Genomic DNA, 12,952 nt, shown 5'->3' on the forward strand with positions numbered 1-12,952 from the left:
CCTTCTACTCCGGAGCTGTAGAGAGCATCTTGACTGGAAACATCACTGCCTGGTATGGAAACAGCACGGCACAGGACAAGAAGGCCCTACAGAGAGTGGTGCGCTCAGCCGAGCGTACCACAGGTATTGCTCTACCTCCCCTGCAGGTTCTATACAACAAGAGGTGCAAATCCAGAGCCTGCAGAATAATGAAAGACCCTCACCACCCCAATCAAATCAAATTCAAATCAAATAAAATTTATTTATAAGGCCCGACAACACACGTTAATGTCCCCATGGGCCGTACAGGTCTTCTTTAAACAAGTCAAGAAGAAAACATAACAATAAGTCAAGAACAGAACAAGAACACCATAAGGTCCAAAAATGTTTAGATGAATGCAAATAAATGAAAGAATAACAGCCTGTTCCAGCTGCTGAGGTCAGGCAGACGCCTGCGAACCCCAGCTACTAGGACAGAGAGGCTTCGGCTCAGCTTCTTCCCCCAGGCCATCAGAGCCTTGAACACTGAACACTGAGTGCCACAGAACACTGAACTCTCCACACACACAAGCACACATGAGCACACACACGACACGCACGCTGTACACGCTCGCACACTAGCAGCCACTTTAACATTAGCAAGCACACACTCATGCTGCACATGCCCACACTTATGGCCACAAAGGAAAGGTCACTTTAAAAATAGTATAGCAACAGTAACAGTGTAATTGCACTACCAAAGGACCTAGCATGTCCTTCATGCTCTGTAAATAACGATAGGTTATGTATATAACCTAGTTATATTAGTATTGGCTGAGCGTCCCGCTCTAGCCTAATGAGATACCCCTTATCTCCTAGTACCTACTGTACACCAACACGAACAACTTAATGCACCCATACCTGATCGGGCCCCGCCCCTATGGAGGCGTAGCCTATAAGACCATGGTCATGGTCACCAAACACTCTTCCTCGCCAAATCTCGTTCCAGTAAAAGATCCCTCAAAAGGAAACTCAGGGCCGCGTAGAGCGGGACGCTCAGCCAATACTAATATAACTAGGTTATATACATAACCTATCGTTATATATCGTATGGCTATCGCGTCCCGCTCTAGCCTAATGAGATATGGGTTAGAGCGGACGCGAGACCCGACAGATGTACCCCCTGAGGACCCGTAAGCCCACATCAAGGGGTGCGGGGAGCCTTGTCACCCCATCCTTCCTAATGAAGGGGGGGCGCAGTCAACTCCACCTGAATGCGAACAAGAGGGAACTAGAACCCCTTGAACACACCGCACAGGCGGAACCACGTGTGACTCAACACACTGTGGCCCATACCCACACACTCCTGCTACCCTACCAAAGGACGGGAAGCAGGAAAGGCCACAGACCCCAGAACCGCCTGGGAGACAGAACCCCCGGTCATGTCCATGAGGTAAAACCTTACAAAGGGGCCCGGGGAGGACCATGAAGCTGCAGCACAGATGTCCTCCACCGAGGCCCCACCCAGGAGTGCGGCAGAGGCAGCCACCCCACGAGTGGAGTGCGCCCTCACGCCCCCAGGGGGATCCTGCCCAGCCAACGTGTAGCAGAGGGCAATGCCCTCACACAACCAATGGGACAGGCGTTGTTCGATAGTGCCTTACCGGCATGAGAACCACCGTGACAGACAAAAAGCCGAACGGTGACCCCGAGGTCCTGAGTACGGCTGAGGCAATTCCCAAAGCACGGACCGGACATGACAGGTGAAGGCCCGCATCTAACTCACCACCGTGAGGAGGCGCATGAAACGCCTGAACCACAATATCACTGGAGCGGAAGAACTCCGGATATTTACAGGCACGAAGGCAGGATTAGGCCGCAGAGTGGCACCGCAATCGGAACGAAAGACAGGCACTCTGGTCGTACCGAGAGAGCACAAAGCACACCCACGCGTCAGCGGAGGTGACGGCCAGCAAGAACGCGGTCTTGAACGACAGCTGTTCCAACGGCGCCTGCTCGAGCGGCTCAAACGGGGCCAAGGACAACCGACGGAGGACCAGTTGAAGATCCCAAGTCGGAGCCCAGGAGCGTTGCACCGGCTTAACGCGTCGAGCGCCAAGCAGGAAACGCTTCACAAGAGGGTGGCTGAACAAGACATCCCCCAAACCCCTCATGATAGGAGCTGCTGCATATACCCTCACCGTCGAAGCCGACAGTCTATCAAGGAGAGACTGGAGGTAACTAAGGACAGCATCCAGGGGGCAGGAGACTGAGTCCCGGCCCCCCGCCTTACACCACACTTGGAACATACGTCATCTGCCCGCGTAAGCGCGACAGTGGAGGGAGCATGCGCATTCCGGTTGGTAACACCATCAGGATCAAGAACCTGCGCCCCTCAACGTACCCGTCCCAACAACTGACCTAACAGATGTATGGGGAAGAATCCCAGGCGGCACGGCATCGGTCCCAGACCTGCCTGGCTATGTCCGGACGTAATCCCCACCCGTCAGGATGAGGACCGCCCGCGACAGTACACCTGTACCCACATTCTCCCTGCCGGGGATGTGGGGAGCCCTCAGGCCGCGCAGATGGAGGACGCCCATAGCCAGCCGCCCGCCGCCTGGTGCAGACGGGGGGAGCGTACCCCTCCCTGTCTGTCGATACACGACACTGACGTCGTATCGTCCGTCCTGATCAACACCATTCGTGGACCAGAAGGACCGCTTTCAACACCAACACATTGAACGTAGCGCAGACCGGGCAGCATGGTTTGCCAGCTGCCCCCTACTGCGTTGGCCCGACGCGTCACCAGCGAGGGAGGCGTCGGTGAAAACGCGACGTGAGACAGCGCCGTAACCGTCCTAGGACGGAACCTCCCGAGCGTGTTGACAACACGCTCTGAGAGGGATGCCCATAGCCCTCCAACCGTTGACTGGGAAGAGGAGTACTCTACATCCAGTCTACAGCAACCCCAGGCTGGTAGAGACCTGCCTGGTACGAGACCTGACGATCCACCTTGACCGTGAAGGACCAGAACCGCGTCAGGGCAGAACACTCCGTAACCCCTGACGACGCAGAGGCCCCAGTGCGGCCTCCACGCACTTGGTGAAGATGCGGGGAGCCAGAGAAAACCGAACGGCAGCCTCTGGTACTCATACGCTAACCCTGCAAAGGAGGCGTAGGTAAGCCCTAGGATGGAAGATCGGAGATGCGCATACGCATCCTACAGGTCTATGGAGGAGAACCAGACCCCCACCTGACAGTGTTCAACAGGTAGGAGACGATCCAAAAAATGCTGAACCTTCCCATTCCGTGTCGGGACATGACCCTGACACCACCCACGAGGCAATCGCACCCAAGGGGGGACCCCGACAGAAAGGGCCGGTTTGATACGGGGGGCATCCTAGGTGAAAAAAGCCCCCCCACTGAACACCCCTCCAGAACATGCTGAGGAGTTGTTCTGCAGCCGGACATGCAAGGTGTAAGGACCCCATGGGTTCCTACACACCGTAGCCCTGCAGTGATATTACTACCACCCCAAATCACGCGTGCCTGCGAGACCACTGCCAATTTTTCAGGAGTGGGAGGCACCAACATGATACCTGGCCTGGCGAAGGTGAGGCCGGGGAAGCCCGCACTGTGTGCCTCAAAAGGTTTCGAGCCCCCCTGCTGACAACACTTAAGTTGACAGACGTAACACCAGGCTCAACCAACACAGCTTATGGTGTGGGAGCCGCTTGACAGCACAACATTCTCACGGACAGACCCAGGCTCAGCCATCAACTGGGTGTCAGCCCCTGTCCCCATGAGAAGCGAAAAGTGGGGCCGCCCGCGCTTCAGCGAAGGCACGCGGCCCGCAGCCAAAGGAAACAATCAGAGCCCACTTTTTCCGCTGGTGTTGGGGAAGGGAGTGATCGGAGAGCGGGCTGCTCGCGGCAGGACGGTGACGGCTTGTTTGTTCAAGCCGAACCCATCCAACATGGCCGATCCCTGTCGGCCTTGTGGACACCTGTCGAATCAACGCCTAGGATACCTCCGGCGGGGGAAAACATGGCCGCCTGTCGAGGGCCTCGTCATCGCCGCTGACGAGGCCGTGCTCTCTCTTCTTCTGGCTGCGCGGTGTGAGGCGGTGTGGGGCCTAGGACAATACCGCCCGCGCTCCAACAGAAGACCAAAATCCCCTGCGGAGAGGGGAACCCTGAGCGGTTATAGCTTGCTGCTGGGTCAAAGCTAATAACGTCAACAACCTCGCGCGATGTGTCGACGTCGGCTGGCCCTCAAGGCCCCGCCACCAGACACCATTTTTTTAATAGAAAAAAACAGCAATTCGAACACAGTTCTAATCGCTGCCAATTCCATACCGTGGCGGTACAGGCTTTAGCAGCCCACCAGCCACTCGCCAGGCCGACCCACCCATGGCGTCGGCCGGGCGGGGCACTGTTTCAATATGTCAAAAACAAAGGACTGATGTTAACACGGAGCACCAGTGGTGGTTGCAAACAGCAACCTCCACTGTGGTGTGCACCATGAAAGGGTTAAATGAATAAAAGAACTAACCCACAAAATACTGTAGAATAAGCAAACCCATATACACAACGTTAAGGGGAGGCGGACCAGAGCGAACTAGTCCCGCCTTCATTAAAAATATTCACAACAGCACACCAGCCCTAGCTTAGCCCATTTACCAAAAAAGGTAAACAAAGCCCCCCCCCCCGCACTACTCCCCCAGTAGACACCGATTGACCGTCAGCATAAATGGTTGAGAGGAGAGAAACGAGTGACAGAACGAAACAGTAGCCCCCTACACTACTACAGCCTAGCGTGAGGCGATGTGGGACCCAGATCAACAACCGCCTGCGCACAGACACGCAACATGTTTACCATGTCGGCTGGACCCATAGCCCCACTACCCGACGCCAATGTGGATAGGAACTAGCCAGCTGAGCCATAACCCGCCGTTAAGTCCCATCCTGCAGTAGTATAGCTCTACTGCTACACCGCCGAGCTCACGCATCGGCCCCAGATGGGGACACCGTTCCACAGACCCCGCCGGAACACAAAGGTAACGTACCTGGCTAGGCTACCTAGCCACGGCCTACCCTGTTGTCAACCCATTTACCCGTAAAAAAGGTAAATAGGACTCAGCAAAACCCCCACAACAGCTACCGACTGACCTTCATTGATGAACCGGGCAAGAGGAGGGAGAAGTGACAACATCTCACGGCGGAGACATTAGAACAGCGTAGCAGTTAGCATGTAGCAGTAGTGTTAGCATGTAGCATTAGCGTTAGCATGTAGCATAGCATTAGATGTTTAACAGCATGCCCAAGACCGTTTGGAAACCGTTCACTGCAGTGAAACGTCCACCAAACCATCCTGCCCCCGGCGCCAACACACAACATGGTTGTGTAACAAAACAAACCAGCATTACTAACACTAATACCCATGCCTGAAGACACAGGGCCTACCTGGGTACAAGCTGGCCCGACAGCCAATCTTGCACAGCTGAACCTTGGTCTGCTGCCATCAGACAAGGAAACATCAACATAGGCCCGTCGTGTCGCTGAAAACATTCTTCGAAGATGCCAGGGGCCAGCAACCTCCGGTAAGCTTTCAACATTACACAATTCCTCCAATCTTTTTCATACTACTAGTTACATACGGTGCATGCAGCCGATACGATGGAACGAAAATAGAGGAAGAGTGTTTGGTGACCATGACCATGGTCTTATAGGCTACGCCTCCATAGGGGCGGGGCCCGATCAGGTATGGGTGCATTAAGTTGTTCGTGTTTGCTACGACCCTGGCTCAGGGGCACGCAACCTATGTGCAAACCAACACCAAAACCCTGTGCTCTAACTCAAAGTGCTACTAACTCAAGGAACTATTTTTTTTTGATCCACTTTTTCTCCCATTTTTTCTATATTTTCTCCCATCCCAATTTCGTATCATCCAATTCAACCCTCCCCTGTCACGAACGCTGTTTCTTGCCTCCCACAAGCCGGCTGCAGTGAGGACTAAGTCATACATAGCACAAGTCCCCTCCGGTACTTGAGGTAACAGCAGTCGCATCTTTTCACCTGCGCAGCTCGACCTCTCAGTGTCGAGGAGTAACGCGTGGGAGGCTCACGCTGCCCCCGACACTTCCTGATTCTACTGCGCAGGCGCACCAACCGACTTGTAGGAGTCGCTTGTTCACAACGTTCGATCCCCACCCTTCAGTTTTTCCCTCCCCGTAATACGGCCAATGTGTATTACTGCGGACGACCAGCCAAACTGAAAAACAATGTGGAGAGCTGGATTCGAACACGCGAATCCTAGCGTCTCCACACTGGTGGCGAGTGCCTTAGACCACTACACCACCTAGCCGCCTTAACTCAAGGAACTATTAAGGTAACTGTAACTAAGGTACTAGTGCAAACCCAACGGACAAGGACTGAAGAACCTAACAGCTCTTTCTCTAAGCACAGACCCTGCATGTGTGTTACTAGGTCTGCCTTTAAAGCTCCCCAGCAGGTAACCAATCAGCACTAATTGGCTAATTGGCAGGCCTCACCTGCATGCCCGGTGACACAGGAGTGATCAGGCCTCTAGTACATAACAGTGTTGGTGTACAGTAGGTACTAGGAGATAAGGGGTATCTCATTAGGCTAGAGCGGGACGCGATAGCCATACGATATATAACTATGTACAAATACCGAGATGCCCCACTATGTTACCTGTTTATTGCACAATGTTGTTTTATTGGATTCTATTATATGTTGTACTACTGTATTGCACATCGTTGCGGGCAAGACCACCCGCATTTCATTGTATACTTGTATGCCGTGACAAATAAAACTCTTGACTCTTGACTTGAATTGACTATTAACTCAAGTAGGCCTAGTTTAAATAGTGAAACAGTCATATTAACTCAAGTAGGCCTAGTTTAAATAATGAAACATTCATATTAACTCAAGTAGGCCTCGTTTAAATAGTGAAACAGTCATATTAACTCAAGTAGGCCTTGTTTAAATAGTAAAACATTCATATTAACTCAAGTAGGCCTCGTTTAAATAGTAAAACATTCATATTAACTCAAGTAGGCCTCGTTTAAATAGTAAAACATTCATATTAACTCAAGTAGGCCTTGTTTAATAATAATAATAATTCATTTGATTTATATAGCGCTTCTCAATGACCCAAAGTCGCTTTAATAGTGAAACAGTGAGATGAATTCAAGTAGGCCTTGTTTAAATAGTGAAACAGTCATATTAATTCAAGTAGACCTCATTTAAATAGTGAAACAGTCAAATTAACTGAAGTAGGCCTTGTTTAAATATAGTGAAACAGTCATATTAACTCAAGTAGGCCTCGTTTAAATAGTGAAACTGTGAGGTTTGGTTGGTTCCCCGCCACACGCTCTCCTGAGGTATGGTGCTGATTGGTGCATTCCCCGCCGCACGCTTTTTGAACGATTGCCACTTTCATCACGCAGCTGTCATAGTTTGTGATTAGCGCCCCAGAGGGCTTTATATACCGGGACCTTCCTTCTATCGTTGTCGGGTCGTTCTGGAATACAACTGCATTTGCCTGTTTTTTCCCCGTTGCTGTTCCTGGTCTACTTTCTCTCCAGGACCTTTCTGTGGAGAACCGCTGTTGAGAACCTTGTTCCCCGTTTGGAGCTGCGCCTCGTTTTTCCCGCTTTACGCGTTGCGCTTGGGTGAGTGGAACCAAACCCCTCTGGATTATTCTGATTGTGTGTAACGTGTCTTTTCAATGATTCTATTTGCTAAAGTCTCAGGATCGTATAGTGGATCTCTGTATAGTATCTTTGCAGTTGTTACTCACACGTTCTGTTCAGTTTGTCTTATAAATGATTTGGAGTCGGAGCCAGGCGCTTTAGGGTACAAAGACAGTCTCGCCGTCGTTTATTGGAAGATCCAAAAACAGCTTAAAGTTCTCGTTAACTTTTCTATTCTATAACAGCATCGGCAGCACGTCTCGATTGGATAGGTTTTTCAGCATAGGTTTGGGGGTCGTCTCAAGATGATGTTTCTCCGTGCCTTGACGTGGTCTCCTGGTCTCCGTGGTTGTGTGTTTTTCAGGTCCCAGATCTGTGGTAAATATAGGACTCAAAACCCCTCCCCCAGTGGTCGAGTCCCTGAGATGTGCTTTCACATGCCAAGGACTCCAATGTGATTGGCTTTACCACTCTAGGAGACTGTCTTCCTCTCCAAATAAGGAGGTGAAGTGACTTATTTCGGGCCGTTTTCAAGGACTAAACAGTTATTGTTTGATCAAAATATATGAGTGAATACTTTGTTTAACAGATTGCAGAATGGGTACAACACAGCACAAGCACACCACTTTGCCAACGGGATTTAGCTTTGTAAAATCCCTTTTTCAACGTTTACATCAGGGCACACACACTACTTTTCAACAGATGAGAAACATAGTTTTATTCTAGTTTTACTTATTGCTTTTTACTGTTATATTTCCAGATTGTGCTCGACTATCTACTCCTTTATAATTCAGATTTATAGATCATTGCGGCCAGTTTCTTATAACAGTCTTGTATACTGTTTGATGCAAATCCCTTTTTTTCATGTAATGTGTTTTTATGAGAACAGGCCCTTACTGTTGTTTTTACTTATTTTAAGTTCTAAATCCTGTTTTATTTAATTTAGTTTCTCTCTAGTGATGGCTTTTTAACTATCTTTAACTAGAATCTTATTTTCTTTTGACAGTGATCTGTATTAATTATGGCTGTTTTTCCTTTTACGCCTGAGTCAAATTATTCAACTTCTCAGTGGACAATCAGTCCATTTCTTAGTCTCCTTGTGCTTGCTTTTCCTTAATTTGCCCTTTATTTTTATCAGTTGATTAATAACTTGCTTTTTTAGAGTTTTAACTTTCTACATTTGTAAGTCATTAACCTGTGTTTTTACCAGCTGCACGCTATTTCCTGCTACGACTCTAATATCTCCTACTCACATCTACCACCAACTGTTCTAAGGAATGCGACCCTGTAACCATCTATCTGTCTTCCTGGCAGAAGACTTAAACTGTCACCTAGAGGAGAATAGTACCGTGGTTTGGTCTGTTCCTACCCTAAAATACACCAACCCCTCCTCCTGGTGTCACTAACCTCGCTAGGGGGGATGTGGGGACAGTTAGCTCAACCATTAACAAAAATGCATTCCTTACTGTTTACTTTTGACTCGAGGTCCTTCCTCTTTTAGCTATAACCCTGTGTTTCCTTAAAACCCTTACTTGTACCATACTTTTTTGATTCAATTAATTTACGACAATCCCTTCTCTGAGGGGTCCACCCTCATTATGTAACCAGTAAATTTCCAAAATCAAAAATGATATAATTTCCATAAAATATAAACAATTTTTCAAAATTTTCAAAAATTCAAAAAATCCAAAATTTCACTTACCTCTTCTTCTTGCACAGTTATACACATTATCAGTTATTATTATGACATCCAGTCTAGGTCCGTCTCTCTATGCAAAGAGATGATCGTACCATTCTCAGTTTCTTTTTGTTTACGACTATTTTTATCCATGTCCTTACTTACCACCTGTGTCTATTTGTGTAATGGCCTCTGCAAGAAAAGATTCTACTTCACACAAAAATAGAAGACTAACATTTCTAATAAAACCCCGAAGGAGACTTAAACCATAAACATATAAAAACTAATTTTCTCCTTCGCAAAAGACCTTCTGAGGTCTATTTCCTCTTAGCTGCAATTTTACCAGTTTTCCTCACTGAAACCTCTGAGGTCTATTAATAACCCTTTTTGGCCGTCTCTCTTTTGTTGCAGTTGCGCTACTCGCTCTCTCCTCCAACGTCCTTGGTTCCGCTGTTGGTACTCCGCCAAAATCCACAGAGGAAAAATCATCATTTTCCAATTCCAATTCATGATCTCCTCTGTCTGGTTCCTGCAAAAATCCTTCATTTCCCCTAGAGGGACCATCATGTTCACCTCGGTCTGGTTCCCCATAATCGTCTTCATTCTCCCCTTCATCGTGCCTTTCCTCCTGTTCTTGATCAATGAACAGGGGTTCGGATTCCAATTCTTGCCCATCTTGCAGGGCTTTTACGCAATGCGAAAGATGAAACCACATTGATGATCCTTTTACCTGTAACGCTCTTTCCGTAGCTCTTACGACCTCGTACGGTCCTTCCCGCCGCGCTCCATACCACTTGCGTCTGAACACTTTAACATAAACGTAGTCCCCTGGTACTATCTGGGGAACATTCCGCCTATCCTCCTCCTCCTCTGTCTCTCGTTTACTAGAGACATAATCATAGATTGCCCCGTGGAGCTTTGACATGTACTTCACGTACTCACGCATCTCGTGGTCTAGAATATCCAAACTCGGACCTTTCCCTGCTGCGCGCAATCCGGGCACAACCATACATCGGCCAAACAACATTTCGTGCGGAGTTAAACGCAGGCCCCGGATCTCGCTAGATCTACAAGCCATTAATGCTAACGGTAACGCGCTCAGCCAGCTTAGACCGGTGTGTTGACAGATCTTAACCAATTTGTTCTTAAGTACCCCGTTCATGCGTTCCACAGCCCCCTGGCTCTGAGGGTGGTAAACGGACCCGAAACGCTGTTTTATCCCCATCTGTTGGAGAACTAAACGTACAGTTTTGTCCACAAATTCTTTTCCATTATCGCTGCAGATTTTATCTGGAATACCGTAACGGCTTATTATCTCACGGCATAAGAACTTAGCCACTGAGGCAGCATCCTTATGTTTTGTCGCACAAGCCTCCACCCACTTTGAAAATCGACACACCACGACAAGAATGTACCTTTTCTGGTTAATCGGTTTTATCATGTCTACATAGTCAATCACAAGTTCTCTCATTGGGCCATTTGGGGTGGGGATGTGTCCCGGAGACACAACGATCCCTCTGCGTGCATTGTTCTTCAAGCAAATTGCACATCTACTTATTACACAATCAATCTGCCGTAGCAGGTTTGGCGCCCAAAACCCATACTCCTCAATTTTCCTACTCACCTCTCTCCGGTGGGCATGACAGAACTCATGCGCAGTTTGGATCAGCAGTCCGACCAGGCCAGTTGGTGCAACCACAAGTCCCTCATGGTTCCGCCACAAACCTGTCCCATCTCTACTAGCCCCCCTTGCTGACCAGAGATTTCTCTCCACCTGACTCGCCTCTTCCTGAAAGGTCAAAACATCTTTGTAAGTAATCTTATCTTCCAACTCCACCTCATGTGTGATAACCAATACCTTACCTGCTCTGTCCGCACCTGTCACTTGCTTGGCAGCGACATCTGCCATGTTGTTACCTCTGGTCACCTTAGACTCATCAGACTGATGGGCAGCACATTTGATAATCGCAATTCGTTTGGGTTTCATTATTGCTTCCAACAAATCGGTTATCTGACTACAGTGTCTTATGGCGGTACCATCTGCTCTCTTAAAACCTCGCCCTTTCCACACAGCTCCGTAGAGAAAACTGATATTCTGTGCGTAGCTACTATCCGTGTAGATATTACAGCTCTTGCCTTCTGCCATTTTGCACGCTTCAGTCAGAGCGACTAGTTCCGCCAGCTGAGCTGAACAGGGTTGTGTCAAGGCTTCGGCCTTTGCTACGACAAACCCATCACCTTGTGATTTTACTACAGAGTAACCTGCTTTTAGGTCCTCTCCAACTCTGTAACATGAGCCGTCTGTCCATAGTTCCAAATCAGGACTGCTAAACGGGAAAGCCTGCAAGTCAGCTCTAAGCCTGGAGTACCTCTCAGCTGCCGCCACACAGTCGTGAGGTTCTCCATCCTCAGGCTTAGGAAGGGTCTGCGCTGGGTTCACTATGGAACACCTAGTCAAAGTAACATCTTCCTGTTCCAAAATCCTGTAATAATTTTTCAGACGGGGTATCGTTAGTGCAGATTTACCAGATTCCAACAAATTTTGGATCGCATGTCCTACCATAATATTGACTGGATACCCCATCATGATACTTGCAGCTTTCTCGTACATCAGGAAGACTCCGGCGCAATCTCTGTAGCACGGAGGCATTCCCATTTCCACCTCTGAATAGGCGATGGAGTAGTATCCTATTGGTTGTGGATGGATCCCCACTCCGGTGTTTTGTGCCAGTACTGCGCATGCATACCTCTGATCTGAAGAGGAAGAGACATACAGTATGAACTGCTTGGTATAATCAGGCAAAGTCAAGGCCGGGGCAGCTAACATACGGGTCTTTATGGTCTCAAATGCCCTCAGGCCCTCCTCAGTCCAGGTTACTTTAGCACTCAATTTATCATTTCCGCAAACTTTTATCATAGCTCTTAAAGGCCCTACTAGTTCTGTATAATTCTCCACCCAAGTGGAACTATACCCGACGATTCCCAAAAACATCATCATCTGTCTTACAGTCACTGGCTTTGGAGCTTTCTTAATAGCCACCAAATGTTCCTCTGTAATAGCTCGATGGCCTTTTGAAATCGTTTGACCTAGATATGCTACTTTAGGTTGACAGTACTGCAATTTTTTCAAAGACACCTTGTGTCCCTTCTCTGCTAGTAGTTGCAATAGTTCGATAGATTCCTTGTGACATGTTGTCTGATCGTCGGCACACAAGATAATGTCGTCCATATACTGAATGACTCTGGATTTCAATCTCAGGTCTAACCCGTCCAGATCCTCTCTCAAGATCTTGTTAAAGATGTGTGGGGAATGCTTTAATCCCTGTGGGAGCCTAGTGTACTCATAATGCTCATTCTTATAGGTAAAACCAAAAAAATGCTGGCACTCTTTGCTCAAAGGTACGCTAAAATAGGCGCTACACAAATCTATAACCGTAAAATACTCAGCTTGCGGCGGGATGAATGTCAGTAGTGTGTGGGGATCTGGGACATCGGCGGGATAGTCAATTAAAACCTCATTGACGGCCCTCAAGTCGTGTACCAGACGGTACGAGGTGTCAGGTTTCTCCACTGGCAGCAACGGCGTGTTGCTC

This window comes from Notolepis coatsorum (assembly GCF_963971535.1).
Source record: "Notolepis coatsorum genome assembly, chromosome: 20".
NCBI classification, from domain to species: Eukaryota; Metazoa; Chordata; class Actinopteri; order Aulopiformes; family Paralepididae; genus Notolepis; species Notolepis coatsorum.